Raw genomic sequence first — 21,696 nt, 5'->3', positions numbered from 1 at the left:
TCCATTGAACCTGGAATTCTCTCTCATTCCAACAGTGAGATTTCATTAATCTTTGAAGAGACAGCTTATGTGTTACTTCCGCTAGTAATCGTTGCCTGACAAATTTCCTTCTAGTTGTAATCAATGGTACACTGTTCTGACTGGGTTCTATTTTTATTTCTTCTATGACTTTTACTCTACCTTGTCTTAGAGTCATTCCCTTAATCAGCCCCAGGATTAATCGTTCCCTCCTGGAAATGCCTGTTTTACTTTATTTGACCCACTCCTCTGACACAACCTTGTAGTATTGTTTGACGGTTTTTCTGTTTATTTCAATAAACATTTCTTGAGTACCAGACCTCAGGGAACTCATACTCTGGTAGTCCGTCTCTGATAGTCCATGTGTTTGTCTATAGTATGTGATTAGATGGATGAGTTCCTTAAGGGCAACTCTATTTTTATCCCTTACACTTAGCACACTCAGTGATATGTATTAGACACTCAATAATATGAGAGACATGTCAGTGGAACAATATTGGTTAAAAGCTGTTAACCAGGGCTTAAAGCTGGTTTAAGTCTGGCTCTACCACTGTAGCCTGGATCCACTGTAGAGAGGTTATTTAGCCTATCTTAAAAATTTTCTCATCTGTAAAATGGGGAAATAATAGTACCTATCTTCTGTGGTAGTTATGAGAATTAAATAATTTATGGAAAACATTCAGCACTCGGCTTGGAACATAAAAAATGCCATATTTATTTAACCTATTATTATCGTCATTATCATTATTTGGACTTGGCATAAATTTTACATATGAGGTAATAGAGGAAAATTAAAAATAATTCAGTGATTTTGTTCTTCATTGACTGAGAGCATGGTGATAACATTAATTAAGGGAAAAGTAGGAAGAGGACAGGACTGCAGGGACGCCGCAGAGAGATGCTTTCTTCACTGTAACAGGAGAGGAGGTGGACGCAAATGCCAGTAGGTTTACAGATATGTATGTAGATAAGTTTATAGCTGTAGATAGGATGGGTTTTTATGTGAGTGTGTGAAAGTACCAGTACCATTTAGATCTTTATCCACATATGTATAAAACTTATTTTTTTGCTGGATTTTGAAAAGTTCTGTTTCAAATATTTTAAATCTTAGGTATATTTGCTTTTTTATTGATGTAAATTGGAGTAAAATCCATTCCTACTCTCTAGCTTTTGGATTTAGACTTTCTCTCTTAAGTTAATGAATCAAGGGCTTATTTTATTAACCTTTCTAGAAATATTAAGAATCCCTAATTCTTTCACTTTTGGCAATAATTGTCTCCACATTTACTTTATAGAGTCCTCTTTGGTGGAGCCCACAGGCGGAGAGGATGCACAGGATTCATAAGATGGCGGGCGGGTGAGTGACTGAGAATTTGGGCTGGAACGTGGGGAAAAAATGGTAGTGGTTGCTCCTTAATAATAGGAATAAAATTTGAAGAATAAATTTGGACACTACATTGTCTTGGTGAAATCTATAAAGACAATGTAAGGATTCTGATTTTTCTATTATGTAAATTGTATTAATAACATATGGCATAGCTATCATGTCATCTGTGCTATGATTTTTTCAGAATTCACCCAGCGACTCAGCATGCGGTTGACAGTTTGGGAAAACGTCTAGCCAGCAGTATATCCCAGAGTAGATCTTGTCTTTGGTGGTAGTGGTCAAAAATATAAAATTTCAGTTTAGGGCTTCTCTTTTTTTGCTTTAATAAGAAAAATTTCACCTCTTGATAATAGATACTGCTTTAACTGTGATAAGTGGACAAATGAGCTTCTGGGACCACAGAGATCAAACTTCAGAGAAAAATCACAGAAGGAGTCTCTAATTAGTATTAACATAAAGTAACCATCATGTGGCAAGCATTTTCATTGAGGAGAAAATTAATCTGTGCCCAAGATCAACTTTATTATAGTATATAGTATATAAACTGAAAGCTGTGATTTTATACGACAAAATTTGAATTGCACCAATGATATAAACAAAGCAAAGAAAGCAATTAATCATAATTACGAAAAGATTACAGGAAAAGGAGTAGAGCCTATAAAAGTGGAACCATATTAAGGAGAGAAATATATATGGGATCCATATCTATGGCCGGCGTATGTATTTCTCAATATAAAAATAAACTTAATCGATGTACTTGTTTACTGATGAATTTATGAATTTTCTATGGATTTAGGTAGAGTAGTTATTCTGTTAGATGGGACTGATAATAAGTAATATTATAAAGTAGAAAATGTTTGTCTAGGACCCTTTTACTGCCTTTTTTCTTGCTCCCTCAACCTTTTCATTTAGTAGTCCATTTGTAGACTTCTCTGTTTTGTCCCTATCAAAAGAGGTCCCCAGTACCTATGAGCCTTGACAGGTTATCTTAAAAAAGACGAACAGACACACTAAAGTACTGACAGATTATTTTACGTTTAATTAAGACTCTTGAAAATTTCCTTATGGTAAAATTTCAAGCACGTGACATCCATTGGGGGAGATATTTGTAGAGGAGAGAGTTTTTTTGACTCGGCCCCTTAAATCACAGTTCACTCAGTGACTCAGCACACAGTTGGCAGTTTGGGAAAATGTATAGCAAACAGTATGTCCCAAAGTAGATCTTGTCTTTGGTGATACCCAGGTAGGAAGGGACTTAGCATTATTTTGCGTCTGTTATGTACTGGTGTCTGGGTATCTGTGCTAGGGTTTTTCTCTAAACAATGTCCTTTGATCCTCATAGTGAGCTTGTGAGGCAGTCACTCCTACTCACGTCTAACAGAAGAGGAAACTGAAGGAGGCACAGAGAGCTGACGTGACCTTCCTAAGGAGGCCACAGTGGAAAACATCTTGAAGTCAGGACTGAAATTTCAGACTCCAGTATTTCAGTCATTTTATTCTTTTGTTTTACCCATACTTCTTACGCACATCAAAGTATCTTTATTTCTCGTCAGGAATTTCTTTACATAGAGATATTCGAAGCCCTGGTGGCACAGTGGTTAAGAGCTCAGCTGCTAACCAAAAGGTCAGCAGTTCGAATCCACCAGCCACTCCTTCGAAACCCTATGGGGCAGTTCTGCTCTATCCTTTAGGGTCGCTATAAGTTGAAATTGACTCGGTGACAATGGTTTTTTGTTTTTTTTTGGTTTATAGACAGATCTCGCAGCACCTGTGAATCACTGAGACCATGCTGCTTGTGGTTGATTAGTCTTACTTGTACCTTTTCTTCTGTTTTAGAGTAAAGAAATGCCTTATTAAGCAGAGATGGATGACAACTACAATGTTCAGTTTTACATATATTGAATTCTTTTTTTTTTTTTTTTTTTTTTAAAGCTAATTGGCTACCTTTGAAGTTTGTACTTAGAGTAAGGAAGTATTGGCGAGTTATGTGTGAACTGTAACGTTTGGGAATTATCACAGCAAGAATTAACAGATTTCTTGCTATTGACACTTTTGAACAGATGTGTTCAGTATTACAAACACTTTGAAAATGTTCATTCAACAAAGAGTTATAAAGTGCTTACCATGTGCCAGGGCTAAGCTGGATTCTACACTGGCTGTTACACTGAAAACACATTGCTCTGCCCTCGATGAGGTGGTTGTTTAGAGGGGAGACAAACGTGTAATGTAGCTATTAGAAGACACTATAATAATTACAGTAGTGGAAAAATGTAGAAAGAAAAATGCCAACAGTGAGAGAGGAATAGTTAACGGTGCTTGAGGGACTCAAAGTTTCAGAGAAGAAGTTGTAGTTTGGAAGCATAAGTATTTTCTTGACTACAAGAAAATTCATGGTCTGCTTGTATGTATTACGTTCAGCTCTGGGAGTGGATTAACCAGTAAGCAAGGTATACACGGGCTTACTTTTGCTTACTTTCTAATCTGTAGCGCACAATTTCACATCGAAGATGTGGTGAACCCATGTGAAATTATGTACTACAGATTAATAAGTAAGCGCAAGCAAACCTGTGTGTACCTTGCTTATTAGGTAATCCATCTCTGGTCAGCTCTCAAATGCGTGTAATTTTTATGTGCACATACAGCGTTTCCCTCACATGTATATATCGGCGCAGTATTAAGTGTGAACACTGAGCCTCTTCCTCTTTTCCCTAAATCATACACAATCATATATAACTATCCTCCTTACCTATGTATCTTTTAGAAGGCATCTTACAGCTGCTCATTTGTTTCCCTTTGTTTTTTTGCTCCCCAGCTCTTAAATTTTATTGGCTTTTGGAAGCAGGCAAACTAATTTCTGGATGGTAAAGGAAGGCCAGATTAATGCTGGTAGCTCTATTTCTCTGCAGTTCTTTATAACACTTGGTAATGAATGAAGGATCACAATAGTGGTAGGAAATGGTAAAGAAAGCAGGCTGATGAAACTAGGCATCTGATTGCTTTATGGTTTTTACTGTTAAAACACAAATTGTTTTATTCTGTTAAAAATAACCTGAAGACCAAAAGTGTGACTAGTTATGTTCTTGAGCTTAAAGTAAAGTTGCAGAACAATTGTCTGGAGGGAAACATTGTATTCTGTGCTGTATCATTTTCCAGCCCATATTGCTTATAAGGCTTTTTGGTGAGTTATACTTATGAAGGGTTCCACTGTGATTAAACATGCATGTACATGTCTCTGTCTTTTTATATACATGCAGGTTTTCATAGACAGATGGGCGTATTGGTGGATGTTAAAGCAATTAGTTTTACTTGAAAGGTACCATGATGTTAGGGAAAAAGCCCTTCATTGGAAGTTAGGAAACCTGAATTCTGATCCTACCTTTGCCTCTAATGAATTTGATCTCTTGAGTTCTAGCTAGTCAGTTAACCTCTCTTAGACTTCAGTTTCCTTGTTTATTATGTAATTGAATACGATAATGTTCTATAAGGTATTTCTCAGCTCAAAAATCCTATCATTTTATTATGTTGACAGAGAGATTTATTCAGCTATTATGTTGACAGAGAGATTTATTCAGCTAACAAGTCTTGTTGAGTGCTTCCTGCAAGCCAGACCCTATGCTAGGTGCAGTCAGAAAGAGACATGGAGGATAGGCATATTGATCAACAGGATAGAATTGAGAGTCCAGAAATGAACTCATACACCTATGGTCAGTTGATTTTTGAAAAGGGTGCCAAGACCATTCAGTGGGGAAGAATAGTTTTTTCAACAAATAGTACTGGGACAACTGGCTTTCCACATGCAAAAGAATGAATTTGGACCCCTGCCTCACACCATAAGGAGTTTTTGGGTGGCACAACCAGTTAAGCACTTGATTACTAGCTGAAAGGTTGGCAGTTTGAACCTATCTAGAGGCGTCTCGGAAGACAGGCTGGCGATCTGCTTCTGAAAGGTCACAGCCTTGAAAACCCAATGGAGCAGTTCTCCTCTGCACACACGGGGTCGCCATGAGTCTAAATCGACTTAATGGCAGCTAACATCAACAACTACCTAATGTCATATATAAAAATTAACTCAAAATGGATCGAAGACCTGAATGTAAGAACTAAAACTATAAAACTCTTAGGAAAAAAACATAAATGTAAATCTTCGTGTCCTTAGATTAGGCAACAGTTTATTAGATTTGACACCAAAAGTGCAAGCAATCGAAGAAAAAATTGGTAAGTTGTACTTCATCAGAATTCAAAACTTGTGTGTCAAAGGACGTTATCAAGAAAATGAAAAGATGACCCACAAAATGGGAGAAAATATTTGCAAACTATGTATCTGATAAGGGTCTGGCATCCAGATGTATAAAGAACTCTTAAAACTCAACAATAAAAAGACAAATAACACAATTAAAAAAATGAGCAAAGAGTCTTAATAAACATTTCTCCAAAGAAGATATGCAAATGGCCAGTAATACGTGAAAAGAAGCTCAATATAATTAGATGTAAGGAAAATGCAAATAAAATCACAAAGAGCTACCATTTCACACCCACTAGGATAGTCAGGATAAAAAAAGTTAAAAAATATTGGTATGGATATGGAGAAATTGGAACCCTTATACACTGCTGGTAGGATTGCAAAATGGTACAGTGGCTTTGGAAAACAGTTTGGCAGTTCCTCAGAAAGTTAAACATAGAGTAACATATGATTCAGCAATTCCGCCTATTGGTATATGCCCAAGAGAATTAGTAAAAACATATGTCCATACGAAACCTGTACATGAATGTTCATAGCAGTATTAGTTATAATAGTGAAAAATGGAAACAACCCGGTGTCCATTAACTGTTAAATGGATCAACAAAATATAGTATATCCGTAAAATGGAATATTATCTAGCCAAAAAAGGAATGAAGTACTCATAACATGTTACAATGTGGATGAACCTTGAGAACGTTTTGCTTAGTGAAAGAAACTAGACATAAAAGTCCACATACAGGTAGTCCCCGACTGACTGTGGGGTCCGTTCTGATGACTCTGTTATAAGCTGATTCTCGAATACCTCTTTTTTTTTTTTTTCTTTAGTTTTCATTATGATTGCCTTTTATTATCATTATCTTTGTAAATCCAGTCTTTGAACATCTGAGAATGATAACATCAGCAAATTCCGCACTGCAACATTGTATGTAGTACACATCACTAATGATAAGATGTAAAAAAAAAAAAAAAGGCCATAAGCGTGGTTCCTCGTAACTGGAATACATCATAAGTCAGAAACTACTTACTATTCCATTTGTGTAAAATGTCGAGTATAGGCAAATCCATAGAGACAGAAAGTAGGTTAGTGGTTGTCAGGTTCTGGGAATAGGGGGGAGTGGGGACTGATTGCTAATGGGTACATGGATTCTTTCTGAGGTGAGGAAAATATTCTGGAATTAATTAGATGGTGGTGACTTGGTCATACAGCCTTGCGAATATTCTTTTTTGTTGTTGTTGTTTGTTGCTGTCAAATTGGCTCCAGTTCATAGCAACTCCATGTACAGCATCATGAGCTCATTGGTGTGCCTGAGTCCATTGTTTCGGCCACTGTGTATTTTGAGTGCCTTCCAACCTAGAGGGCTTATTTTCCAGCACTATGTCGGACAGTGTTCTGTTGTGATCTGTAGGGTTTTCATTGGCTAATTTTCAAAAGTAGATCTCCAGGCTTTTCTTCCTAGTCTGTCTTAGTTTGGCGACTACTGAAACCTGTCCACCGTGGGTGACCTTGCTGATAATCTGAGATACTAGTTGGCACAGCTTCCAGCATTATAGCAGTGTGCAAGCCATCACATATGACAAACCGAGAGACCAGTGGTGGGTGAATATACTAAAAACCATGAATTGTGCACTTTAAAATAGTGATTTTTATGGCATATAAATTATATCTCAATTATTAAAAAGTTAAAAAAGACGTGGCCCTTGTCTTTTTGGTGCTAAAATGAACTGTTTAGGATAGGGATAAAAAAGGGTCCTGTGGGCTTATACATTAAGACATTCTGTCCTCTCTGTGGGGCTAGGGGGAGACTCCCGGCATAAGTAGTATGTAAGCAGAGACCTGAAGAATGAGTTGGAGCGATTCAGGTGAAAAGAGCAGTAGCAATGGGAATGAGGAAACAGGGATGAGCCAGTTAGCTAGCACAGGGACAGGGGTAAGATCCTAACCATCACTATGTAAAATTCTCAAAGACTTTTGCCTTCAATAATTTAATTATCTTTTCCATGGAGAACCAAAGCAGTATAATAATATTTATTATGAAAATATATATATCTGAGCTTCTTCTGGGGAAAATGGGCATTTATTTTTCATTATTTGATTCTGTGTACTCTTAAATGTTAATGCATTTCATAGTCTTAACTTCTCGTGAAACCAGAGCTAAAATCTAGAGTTTGTTTATGCTAGATTTTTTTTTCTCCTCTCTCTGTATCTATTTTAAGCCAAGTTTCCAACTTTCCATTCTATAGAAATTTTATTTTCATTCCTTATGACAGTTTTGGGGGTAATTTCATGTTCTTGTAAGCATTTACTTCTATGTTTAGAATACTTCCAAATATTTATTTCTATTTGCTGTTAGGTAATAAAACATTTTATTAAGAAAAAATTTCCATTGTGCAAAAGTAGAGAGAATGGTATGATCAACTCCCATGTAACCATCACCAGTTTCAGAAATTTTATCTGTATATTTTATCTATATTTAACCTACTCCATTACCCCTGAGATTACTTTGAAGCGAATCTCAGACATTATATCATTTCACATATAAGTATTATTTATCTCTAAATGACAAGAGTGCTTTTCTTTTTAAACGTATAGTATTGAGCATATGTTTAAAAAGTTTAAAACTTGTAAGTTTTTTTCTTAACAAAACAAATTATTTTAAAAAAATGTCATCTGTTAATGGAAATGAATAGTCTGTTACTCTTTAATACTGTTTTTCATTTGCTTACTTATTCATTTCTTTGAATAAACAAATACTGTCTATAAGTACAAAATAATAATATTGATAGTATGAGAATATGGTTCATGTATTAGTCTTTGTATTCATTGTTGTGATTAGTTGTGATGAGCTAGTACTTTGTTATTGTAGTTTGCCCTCGAATCGATTCCTGCTCACAGTGGCCCTATATGACAGAGTAGAACTTCCTAGTTTCCTAGGCTGTAATCTTTACAGGAGCAGACCGCCAGGTCTTTTCCCCCACAGAACGACTGGTGGGTTTGAACTGCTGACCTTTTGGTTAGCAGCTGAGCACTTAACCATTGTGCCACCAGGGCTCCTGAACTAGGACTTAGACATGATAAAGCTTTTCTCTGCAGCTAGTAATTATCTCTTTTTATCATATTCATTGTCCTTTACTGTTTTGCCTTTTGGATGTGTCTGTATCTAGACACACTGATTACTATGGATTACCCGCTCCTCACTGAAACACACGTCTCCCCTGGCTTCCCTGACATTTGTCATTCTTGGTTCACCCCCGTGTTTGAATGCTCCTTTACTGACAGTTTATCTTCTGATAGCCATAAACTGTGAGCATCTCCCATCCTCACTGTTCTTGGGCCTCTTCTGCCCTCTATGTAAACTCTTAGTGAGCTCTTCTGCGCTTGTGGCTGCAAGTCTTATCTATGTAATCCTAAATGTTTGTTAAACTAGCTAATAAATGAACCTCTCTTTAATATTCTGGTTGAACATTTAGTACTTTTCCATAGCTATCCCATTATTGTCATAAATTCACATCTTGAAAACTAAGTCCATCTTCTTCCTGATAAGACTGATTCCCTGTCATCTTTTCTTTAGTGACAAATCACTGGGCTGCCTCTTCATATTACTAGGTAGAACTGTTCATATTCCTGCTTCATTTTCCTGTGTGCTTGCTGTTATCTTGTAATGTTGATTCCTCCTTCATATGTTGTTTGTTTATATTTTCATATCTAGGCATTTTCTTCCTCTTGGAAACTTTTCCCATTTCTAGGTTCAGCTAAATGCCCTTTTCTGTGATTCCACAACCCTGATGCATTCTCCACAGTCAAGATGATTTATTTAAGCATCTCTCTTTCATTAGAATACAAGCTCTTCAGGGGCTATGAATTTGGGTTTTATTCGTGTTCCTATCATAGTACATGAGACACTGTAAAATTGAATTGAGTTGAACTCGTAATCTCTGTATCTGTATTTCTGCAACCTCTACCTAAGGTCTTGCACTTACCTTGCAGTCCATCCTGTATGAAGTAATCCTAACCCTTTGGCAATCTGATGAAAGCAGTTGAGTCTCTTATCAATGTATCCTTTATATTTTTTTCACAGAACTTCCTGCAATCTCAAATTTTTATTATTATTTCGTTGTCGACCCCTGGAATATAGTGTCTATGATGGTAGGGGCCATGGCAATCTTATTTATTTTTGTGTCCTTTAATATAACTTTGTACACAGTAGGATCTTAGTAAATATTTATTGAATAAAAGAATGGGCATTCTTGTTAAAAGTCCATTCCAGTTGCGGAGGAATGCACATATACATCCTACAAGTAATTTTACAGTCGTTTCAGACCTTAGATTTGGAATCTTTGCACTGTTGCCACCGGATTGATCTTCCTAAAACAATACTTTTATTAATGAAAAGTCTAGTTAAACTCCTTCTGTGCCAGGCTTAAGATAAGTTCTGGGAATACAAAGATAAATAAGAACATCATTCCTGCTTTTTATGGAATTCAGAAATAAAGAGGAAGAAATGCTTAGGTCTCCTTGTAGAGGTTAAAGAAAGCTTCCTAGAGGACATCTGATGCCTCTAAGGTCCTTTTCAGCTTAAATGTTCAATAATTCACAGTTACCATTTTTTGTAGCGGTAGGTGAAAACCTGGGTAGCTGCAAAGAAAAGACTGATAGCTACCAGCAGGATGTTCTTGGTTGCTCCTGAGGCTGCCCTCTTTCTGAATAGCTTGAACATTTACTTCAGCCTTAGAGTAACTTTGGAATTTAAATCTTAACTCCTTACTAGATAGAGATTATTTTCAGATTATCCATTTTTTGTTAGCTCAGGTAGCTGAAGGAATTCAGTAGTGTTCTACATGTCTTTCCTGAAGCCAGTGCATGCTTTTGTTGTTCATGGTTTGGTTAACAAAGGAAATCAGAAGACATTAGCACTTAGCACTACTAATATACTGTATAATTTACTTATTTATTGTATCTATTTTTATTTCCTTCCCACTAGAATGTAAGCGCCAGGAGAGCGGGGAGTTTTGTCTGTTTAGTTCATTGCTCAATAAATATTTGTTGAATTAATACTTAGGATGTAACTGATAGCGATAAGAGAGTAGTTCAAAAAAAAATGGGAGGGATGGAAGCTGGTTTTCATGGTAGAGGCTACCCTGGGCTGCTGATTTTAAATCAGACAAGAGTAGTTTTCTTCCTTTCTTTTGTAAAGTTTGGTGGTAAAGAGAATATTTATGTGAAAATTCTCTTCTTAGTTACTTTTTCTTTTTACTGCTGGTAGTTTGTAAAGTCTTTTTAAATGAGCATGTCCCTTTAGGTTTCTTTTTTAAAATTTAAATAAGTTTTATAATTATTAAATTTATTCCCTTGAGTCATATGATAGTAACTTCTTATAACTTTTAGATTTTTAAGTGACTGAAAATTTTGATTATTTTTCTTTGGCCTAAATGCATCTGTGAAATGATGTATATCAGTAAAAGTCCACTACTAACTATATCAATACATGGTTTTAGAGCTTAGATTAGCTTTATTTTTTACAATTAATAAGCAACTGTGCACCGAAAGTAAATACATGTGTCAATGACTTTACATTATTCAAAGTTCTAGAATTAGACATCTGTCTAATGAATGCTGTTCTAAGTGTTGCTAAATGATTAATAGTAATTAAAAGGTTAAATATAAGCTGAAGAAAGCTTTGAATTTTGAAATGTTTGCAACAGCTAGTAATCTGACTGATGCAGACGTTTTTGTCAAAGTTGAAAAAGTTAGAGCTAATTAATTTCTTGGGAGACATATGATGAAATTGTAGGTGTGATAACATATTTGAGTAACATATGGTAGTTATGGGGCACCTTTCTAATGACTGAGCAGCCAGTTAGATAGACTTTTTTGGTTTCTTTTCTTTCATTACCATTCTTTGTTACCGTGTATTTTTAAGCTGATTTTGTTCTCTGGAGGTCAGTAGTTGGGATTTTATGATTTATATTTAAAATATTAATATGAACATATAGTTCAATTCTAAATTGGCATACTTTTTAGTAAAAGATTTCTTAAAAATACAACCAGTTAATATTTTTCCTTAGCATATGCATTATATTATACAGTTAAATAAATCAAATGTCTGGGGAATTGTACTCTTAATATTTGACATTGTTTCAGTCAGATTATCCTTGAATGAGGACCAAAAATGAAATGTGTTTGTCTCTTGATATATAGCAGATATAGTTACATATTTTTTAAATTTACTTTTTTTTCTCTCAGAAACATACACTATTTCCATTTTGTCTGATTTCCTTATAGCCCTTTTTCCTTTATAGAGTTACAGTTTTATTTCCTGGAATATTGCTTAATCGTGACAGCAGATTAAGAAGAAATTAAAATTATTCTTACACCAGTCTGTTATCAAAATACTATCGAAACATTGGTAGAGGAAATTTTGAGTCTTAATTCAAAATTAAGTCAAAATTGAAAATTTAAAGTGGTGATTTATTGTTCATGTTTTCATTTTTTAAAGATTGGATTTCCCCGCAGATTTATATGATTGTGATCTGGTATGTAAGTTTAAAATTCTCTATCATTTGAAAGTATCTACAGTGAAATAAGAGTTGAGAATTGGAGTGTTTGCTGTTGTGCTGCAGAGCCAGCCACTGGAGGGTGTTCGGGTTAAATTCTCTGATTCTCAGTATTCTGCTGATTACCTGGATGAAGTCAAGAAGTAAATTTTACAGGTCTTTCGGAAATTAAATGAAAGCAAAAAAGTAGTGCTTGTGCCTCAAAATGAACTAAACTGACATGAAATATAATTTTAAACCTTAAAGGAAAAATGATATGTAAATTCTAGAATTATTAAGCAGATAACATTCCCTTGGTTTCTACTCTTAAGATGCTACTCAGAATATTACTATAATTTTGAATATGCTGGCTTAAAAAAATTCACATACAGTTATGAGGTTCTAACAAGTCTAGAAAACACCTAAACTGATTTACTGAACTTTTTTGATGTTATCATAATTGTTTTCATTTCGAGTATCCTCCAAATAATTTTGGTATGAACATCTTTTCTGTGAATCCTTCATTATTCTAAATATCATTAAAAATTTCCCTATTGATGGTGTTTTTAGCCAGTAGCGATAAATACAAATATCTGTGAGGTGTTGCTGGAATATTTTGTCCCAGTTGGGCTTTGGGCTTTGAATTTAGCTTTAAAGTTAAATAATAAAGGGGAACGTTTAAGTGATGATAGTAAAGCACTAGTTTCTTACTCACATTATAACACTGGTAAAATGTGAATTATTACCTCCTTATTTATGAGCTCTCAGCTTGACAAATAGCAATATTCCCTGAAAAACAGTGTACCAGTTTGAAAAATTACTTGAGGTGTTTATCTTGGGGCTATAAACTTCAAATAATGTAATTGGTAAGATTGTTATAATGACAAGACTCTCCAGAAACTAAACCTTATTGGATAGGCTATTTATTCACTTTAAAAAACTTACGGGAGTTTCAGTAGAGTAAAATGACAATTTAGAGTTTGACTGATTGGTTTTAGTTTATTAGTTACCAGCAATGATAATATAAACTTTAAATTGGGTCATTTTTCTTTATTAAGTAATAAGCCATTTAATTCTGTATAGCTAGTAGGCAATATTTAATGAAGAATAGAAAGATGATAAATTTTCATTCAACAGGAACATTTGACATATGATTTGAGTTTGTAGCTGAATAATTACACTTACAAATAGCATTATTTTTGCTTTCATAAGTTGTTAAAATATTTTCTATTCAGATTAGTCTCTCTTTATATCATAAAGTAAGTAAATGACAGATATCAGACCTATAAGCCAGCATTAAACTTCACTATTAAAGCTTGGCCCCAGTCCTGAAAGCTATGATTTATTCTAGAAATGTTTCTGTAACAGTAAGTATACGATTTTGGAAGATTAGAAAATTTACATTTTAAATAGAGTGTCAACAATCTTTACCTTCCCATGCAGGATTTGTGTTGCCAGATGTGCTAAGGTCAATGTTTTAACAAATCATATATTTATTTTCTGAAATTACCTAGTAAGTCTTAAAGGAATTTAGGATTGAAAAGAAGGATGTGAGAAAAAGTATGTTAATATTTTATTAATAGTATGGAAAAGAGTCCATTTTGTGGAGCATGGTGCACTCTGTCACATAGCAACATTTTTTCGATGCTTTCGTAGCCATCTGCAGAGGGTGGATCATTGATTATACATCAGTCAGATAAAAAAGATAACCTTGACATTCTCTTTCCTTCCCTAAATACCTTAATGCTGTGAAATGTTGTGTTAACTTGATCAGATCATTACAAAGAAGTTTTCAAAGGAGGGCAATTAAAAAAACATTATATAGAATACATTTGTTGTCTGTGATTTCATTTTAGTATTTTTTTGTTTATGTGAAAAATTTTAAGACCAGGTGATCAGCAGTCTAGGCTGATAATAAATGATTATTTTTTTGCCTCTTGGAATGAAAGATTCATTTTAATAAGCATATTTTAAATCTATCTGTTTAATATAATTAAACCACTAAATATATGCCAAAATTTTCTTCGAAACTTGGAATTTACTATGAAGATACTAACTTATACTTTAGAAATTTGGGGGCACTATAGGGTTGCTATGAGTCGGAATCAACTCGATGGCACTGGGTTTGGGTTTTTTTTTTTTTTTTTTTAATAGACGCTTTACTTATATAAGTTGCCAGGTGTCCAGACAAAAATCTATTCTTTTGACTTTTAGAAATTATATGATAATTTCTGATGGGATACTAGTATCAGTAGTTGAGCCAAGAAAAGAGATTTCAGGAGAAAGGAACCCAAGCTCTGTGCGTTTTTGCTTCAACTGCAAAATACTTAACATATTATATTTCTTAAAATGCATACATACTGGATGCCTTAAAATACATTCATAAAATTTTTCTTAAAAATATTTCATGTCTTCAAGTCGACAGATATCTCCTTCCAGCTAACATTTATTAAATTCTTATTCTACGTCACACAGTGCTATGTGCCTTGCATGTAGTATGTCGTTTAATGCGTTTAAATGGTTAAGGATGGAGCAGACAAAGATCATTCAATCCCTGGTTATGGTTGTGGAGATGGTGTGTCATATCTGGGCCCAGACATCCAGGTAACTGGGAGGACCCTTCATAGGTGCAGGTTGATGCTGTAGCTGACTGCTAACTGACCAGGGACTTGGAAAGTCTTTCTCGGTTATTACCTCTTGTCTGAGTTTTCAGGAGCCAAGAAAGATGTCCCAGCAACTCCTAGACATTAAACGTAATTTCTGGGTTTCAGTAAATACTTGGAGCAAGAGCGGTGAGGGTTATAAAGATGTGCTGGGCATTGTATTTGAAAAATTATTTGTAGAAATATGAAGACTTGAATAATGTTGTTTTCCCTGTGAGGGATTTTGTTTTGTGTCTGCCAGATGCCCTGGAGGCATTAGTATTCCAGGGAGCCAGTGATCTAGGTCAAGACCTGAGACTTCCTGGTCCATTCAGATGACCTGAAGCCAGGGTGCAGATCCACGCAAGATCTAGTTTATTTTTTTGCTTCCCCATTATCTTTAGAGAATAGCCACTTGTGATTCTAGCTTAAAGTGGGAGTTGGTTTATCAGAGTCTTCGTTTTATCCAGAGTCCCTGGACGGTGCAAATGGTTAATGTGCTTGGCTGGTAACCAAAATGTTGGAAGCTTGAGTCCACCCAGAGGTGCCTTAGAAGAAAGGCCTGGTGATCTACTTCCGAAAAATCAGCCGCTGAAAACCCTAGGGAGGACAGTTCTCCTCTGCACACATGGGATCGCCGTGAGTTGGAATTGATTTGACGTCAATAGGTGGTTTTTTTGTTTTTTGTTTTCATTGTGTCCAACATTTTAAATTGCTGTCAGTAGAGCATGCATCAGAATTACCTGATCTGACATTTATGGAAGTGGAACCTCCCTTTCTTTTTCCCTTTTCATTTTAATTTCTCTTGCCGTCTTCTTTTTATGCTTTTCACATTAGCACTCTCTTTCCTTCTTTTGCTTTTGCTCTGATTTTTGAAACATTTTCTTTAATTGTTACAAGATTGATTGACTCTTCTCATTTAAGTACACGTCTCAGGCTGATACTAAGATGCGGCCTTCAGGTACCATTACTAATATGAGAAATAAAGTCACTGACTTAAAAAAAAAAAAATAATGAGATCCGGGAGTCAGAACAGCACTCTGAATATTTATGTTTTTTCCTTTTTTTAAAAGAAAGATTCATAGAAATTAATCCTAAGCCTCCATATTATTTTGGAAAGGTAGAGTATATATAAAACATAACTTCTTAATTTAGTTTTCGCTTAAGTTTTTATTGTATTTTATAAAATGAGACTGGCTATCATGGAGAAATTAAATTTGATTAATGTTGCTAGCTTCTTTTCTTTTCAAATCTGTCCTTGTCCCCCTTCATTCTGTTTTCAAGGCAACAGCCCCAGCGTCCTGTTAAAACTTAAGTCAGTTGATGTGGTTCCTCAAAACCTTACTCTGGTGGCTTCCCATCTCAGAGTAAAAGCCAAAGTCCTTTCTGGGATGTACAAGGCTCTCGATGCTCTGGCTCCTCATTCTCTCTCTGACCTTATTTCTACTAGTCCCTCCCGTGTGCTTCATGTGCGAACCATTCCAGTGCTTCTGTGTTCCTGGAACATGTCAGATACGTTTCCATCTCAAAGTCTTCCTGTTGTCTATGCCAGGAAAGTTCTAGCATTATCACGTCTTTAGAATTTTCCTTAAAAGTTACCTTCTCAGTGAGGCCATTCTTGATTACCTTATCTAAAACTTCAGTCTTCCTGCCAACACTTTATATTCCCTATTCGAATCCACCAGGCACTCCTTGGAAACTATGGGGTGGTTCTACTCTGTCCTATAGGGTGCCATGAGTCGGAATTCACTCGATGGCAATGGGATTTTTTTTTTTTATTCCATTTTGTTTTTCTCCTTAGCATTTATCAGTATATAACATACTGTACCAGTAATTATCATTGTGAAAAACAGGACTCCAGGAATTGACGGAATATCAATTGAGGTGTTTCAACAAACGGATGCAGTGCTGGAAGTGCTTACTCGTCTGTGCCAAGAAATTTGGAAGACAGCTGCCTGGCCAACCGACTGGAAGAGATCCTTATTTATGCCTATTCCCAAGAAAGGTGATCCAACTGAATGCGAAAATTATTGAACAATATCATTAATATCACACACAAGTAAAATTTTGCTGAAGATCATTGAAAAGTGGCTACAGCAGTGTATTGACAGGGAACTGCCAGAAATTCAGGCTAGATTAAGAAGAGGAGTTGGAACCAGGGATATCATTGATGACGTCAGATGGATCCTGGATGAAAGCAGAGAATACCAGAAAGATGTTTACCCGTGTTTTATTGATTATGCTAAGGCATTCGACTGTGTGGATCGTAACAAATTATGGATAACGTTTTGAAGAATGGGAATTTCAGAACACTTAATTGTGCTCATGAGAAACCTGTACATAGGTCAAGATGCAGTCGTTCGAACAAAACGGGGGTATACTGCATGGTTTAAAGTCAGGAAAAGTGTGCGTCAGGGTTGTATCCTGTCACCATACTTATTCAGTCTGTATGCTGTGCAAATAATCTGAGAAGCTGGACTCTATGAAGAAGAACGGGGCATCAGGATTGGAGGAAGACTCATTAACAACTTGTGTTATGCAGATAACAACCTTGCTGAAAGTGAAGAGGACTTGAAACACTGATGAAGATCAGAGACTATAGCCTTCAGTATGGGTTACACCTCAACGTAAAGAAAACAAAAATCCTCACAACTGGACCAGTAAGCAACATTATGATAAACAGAGAAAATATTGAAGTTGTCAAGGATTTCATTTTACTTGGATCCACAGTCAACACCTGTCATGGATTGAATTGTGTCCCCCAAAAAATGTGGGTAGCAACTTGGCTAGGTCATGATTCCTAGTATTGTATGATTGTGTTATCTGATGTGATGTCCTTATGTGCTGTGAGCTCTACCACTGTGATGAGATTATATGTGATCTCCTCATGTGTTGTAAATTCTATCACTGTGATGAGGTTATACTGATGAGGTTGACAAGATCATTGTCTTAATGCAATCTCTTTTGAGATATAAAAGAGAGAAGTGAGCAGAGACACATGGGAACCTCATACCATCAAGAAAGCAGTGCTGGGAGCAGAGCGCATCCTTTGGACCTGAGGTTCCTGTGCAGAGAAGCTCCCAGACCAAAGGAAGACTGATGACATGGACTTTCCTCCAGAGCCGGTGGAGAAAGTGTTCCCCTGGAGCTAATGCTCTGAATTTGGACTTGTAGCCTACTGGACTGTGAAGAAATAAACTTCTCTTTGTTAAAGCCATCCACTTGTGATATTTCTGTTGGAGCAGTGCTAGATGACTGAGACAACACCCATGGAAGCAGCAGTCAAGAAATCAAATGACATATTGCATTGGGCAAATGTGCTGTAAAAGACCTCTTTGAAGTGTTAAAAAACAAAGATGTCACCTTGAGGACTAAGTTGTGCCTGATCCAAGCCATGGTATTTTCAGTTACTTCATATGCATGCGAAAGCTGGACAATGAAAAAGGAAGACCAAAGAAGAATTGATGCCTCTGAATTATGGTGTTGGCGAAGAATATTGAATATACCATGGACTCCCAGAAGAACAAGCAAACCTGTCTTGGAAGAAGTACAACCAGAATGCTCCTTAGGAGCGAGGATGACAGGTTATCATCTCATGTACTTTGGACATATTATCAGGTGAGACCAGTCCTTGGAGAAGGACATCATGCTTGGTAAAGTAGAAGTCTATGAAAAAGAGGAACGCTCTCAAGAGCTGTATTGACACAGTAGCTGCAACATTGGGCTCAAACATATTTTGAGGATAACGTAGGATCGGGCAGTGTTTCTGTTCTGTTGTATATAGGGCTGCTATGAGTTGGAATTGACTCAGTGGCACCTACTTTCTCTGAGCGTCTTCTTACTATCAAGCACAAAGAGGTGTCCCAGGCTCATTTTGTAATTTTCCTACCCCAGCTCTGTAAACAGCTGTTTTTTTCCAAGGAACACTGGTTCCTGTTAGTGGAGAATGATATTTAGAATCCAAAATCTGGATGCTAAGTGTGTTACTATATTTGGGTGTCACTGTTCTCAGGCCCTGTCAGTGAACAGAGTTAGGAAGTACATGCTTGCATATGTACATTTACATTTATATTAATTTCTGCTTCTACATATTGAAAACTGAGTTCACACAGATAACTCAATTCCTGCCCAACACCTCAGGGTTCTGTCTAGCTTTCCCCTTTCTATATTTGTAACTTCCAGTGAGAAACTTGGGTTCAGCTATCCTCAGTATATTACTTATTTAATCAGTCCCCTGGTATGTAAATAACCAATCCATCATTCCTGACCATATTCCTAAATTGGGCTCTGACCCACATCCCCCAGTCTCCTGCTACAATGCCTGTAGATTCCTACTTCCCTTGGCTATGCTTGATGACTTAAAGAAAAAAAGAAATACCATCACATTTTAGTGAATACTTTGTAATTCTATAGCTTCATGCTATGATCTTCTAGGTGAAATTGCCTTATAACAGGGCGGTCTTTTAGTGTTTTTGTAACTATCTATTTTTGATGTGATCCAGTGTGTGGATGAGTCTTAGACTTTGATTCTGGTCTTTATGAACATGGTTTGCTGTGTTTTGAACTTATCTAATGGCTAGCCTAAAGCAATCTTGTCATAATAAAATTATACTATATTTTATAAGAAAATAATTTGGAGAATCCTGAGAGTTTTCTTTATAATTTAATTGATAATTCTGATAACACGGAGAACATGATTAACATAAAGCTCATTTGGGTAGTAGTTTTACTCTTTTACCAGCTAATCTATTGATATAATAGTTATTGGACCATTTCAAAGATTTACTTGTATTTTTAACCCTTAATTTCCAGTTTTCCAGGTGGGTTTGCAGATGTGACAAAAGGCAGTCAAGGAACAAGAAGAGGGTTGTATGAAAAGAGTTAGTACAGAGTCTTCTGTAAGGCAGTTATTCATTTATTTGGTAAATATTTATTGACTACCACTGTTCTGCTGGGAAGATTGTGAGTCAAAATAGGCAGGGTACTTCACTCCATAGCACAGGGTTTCTCAGCCTTGGCACTATTGACATTTTGGACCAGATAATTCTTTTTTGTTGTAGGAGGCTTCTCTGTGTGTTGTAGGATGTTTAGCAGTATCTCTAGCTTCTACCTGCTAGATGCCAGGAGCAACCCACTCCACCCAGTTGTGACAACCAAAGATGTCTCCAAACATTATCAGATGTCCTCTGATGGGGGTGAGGGGCAAAAATCACCATCCCTGGTTGAGAGCCTTTGCTCATAGACCTTAAAATTGCCTGCAGATACAGGTAGTAAACATGTAATCATTCAAAACATATGAATATATATATTTTATATTTATATAGACACATATATGCATGCATACACACCCACATACACGTAGACACACACACATTATTGTTGTTAAGTGCTATCGAGTTGGTTCCAACTCATAGTGACCCTGTGTACAACAGAATGAGACACTGCCCAGTCCTGTGCCATCCTCACAGTCGTTGTTAGGCTTGACCCCATTGTTGCAGCCACTGTGTCAATCCATCTTGTTGAGGATCTTCCTCTTTTTTGCTGACCCTCTACCAAGCATGATGTCCTTCTTCAAAGACTGGTCCTGCCTGATAACATGTCCAAAGTACATGAGAGAAGTCTCGCCATCCTTGCTTCCAAGGAACATTCTGGCTGTACTTCTTCAAAGGCAGATTTGTTCGTTCTTCTGGCATCCCGTGATATATTCAGTATTCTTTGCCAACACCATAATTCAAAGGTGTCAGTTCTTCTTTGGTCTTCCTTATTCATTGTCCAGCTTTCGCATGCATATGAGGCAATTGAAAATACCATGGCTTGGGTCAGGCGCACTTTAGTCCTCAAAGTGACATCTTTGCTTTTCAACACTATTAAAAATACATATAACGCATATTTTTACATATATATATGTATATATGTAAAAATATACATAATTATCAACTGTGATAAGCACTAATTAAGAGAAATACAGAGAGCCATGAGATTATAACCAAGAAAATAATGACTCCATAATGCATTTAGAGTTCAAACATATACAGAGTTTTTTATTGAGTATATTCAGTACTTCATGCGAGCAAAAGTTAAGACGTGGTCTTTTACTATAAGAATTGGCTGCCTGTATAATGTACCATCCAAACCAGTACCCTTTGGAGAGTGAAAGAGTCCACTATTAGTAACTAAGCTGGGACAATAGGTAGAAATGAGTCAGATCCTATATAAGGATTTCCAGGATCTCTTCAGGCAACAAGATCAATATATGAAATACAGAGAAAATAATTCCAGATAATGTATAAAAGAAGTACTAAAATATGTGATTTTATTGCAGGAGGGGTTCATTATAATTTCTCCATCTTGATTTTATAGAAGGCTTCCTGGAGAAAGATGGGATTCCAGCTCTTCACCTTAGTCCTTGAGGTTCTGTCTAACATGTCTCAATTTTTCCTATTAAGTTATTACACTCTATTACGTATCCTACCCGGTTGAAGAGTTTGAACTTGATGTAACAGACAGTAGAGACCCACTGGAGAGACTTGATGAGGAATATAACATGATGAAGTGGTTACATCTTCTGGAAGAAACTGTTCTTTTCTGTACCAATCTGGATTGTGTTAACATTGGGTTACAAAAGACCAATATTATGTATGCAACTATCAAGTATATATGCTAAAAGAAAAACTTCATGAATTAAATATCTGTAAATTTCTTCTTAAAAACAAATTTCGTAGATCATTCATACACATAAATGGATATTCTTTTTTTTTTTTTTTTAAATTGTACTTTATGTGAAGGCTTACAGAACAAATAGTTTCTCATGAAACAGTAGTACACATATTGTTTTATGACATTGGTTAACAACCCCACAACATGTCAACCCTCTAACT

The 21,696-nt window shown here is 36.0% G+C and overlaps 1 long non-coding RNA gene across 4 annotated transcripts in view; it reads left to right on the top strand.

Moving 5' to 3' along the window:
* The window catches only part of LOC111820474 (uncharacterized), a 163,516-nt gene that overhangs the window by 68,422 nt on the left and 73,398 nt on the right, over nucleotides 1-21,696 (top strand). For 2 of the 4 annotated variants that reach the window (XR_002824020.1, XR_002824022.1), the window contains exon 2: nucleotides 1,314-1,375. The exons of the other annotated variants lie outside the window; for them this stretch is intronic. This is a non-coding gene — a long non-coding RNA (uncharacterized LOC111820474). The remainder of the gene's footprint in view (nucleotides 1-1,313; nucleotides 1,376-21,696) is intronic. 4 annotated transcript variants of the gene reach the window in all.

The sequence above is a fragment of the Trichechus manatus genome, unplaced genomic scaffold (assembly GCF_000243295.1).
Source record: "Trichechus manatus latirostris isolate Lorelei unplaced genomic scaffold, TriManLat1.0 scaffold00039, whole genome shotgun sequence".
Classification (NCBI taxonomy): domain Eukaryota; kingdom Metazoa; phylum Chordata; class Mammalia; order Sirenia; family Trichechidae; genus Trichechus; species Trichechus manatus.
Note: the sequence above shows the minus strand (reverse complement) of the source record. Positions and strands in the feature narration are given on the sequence as shown.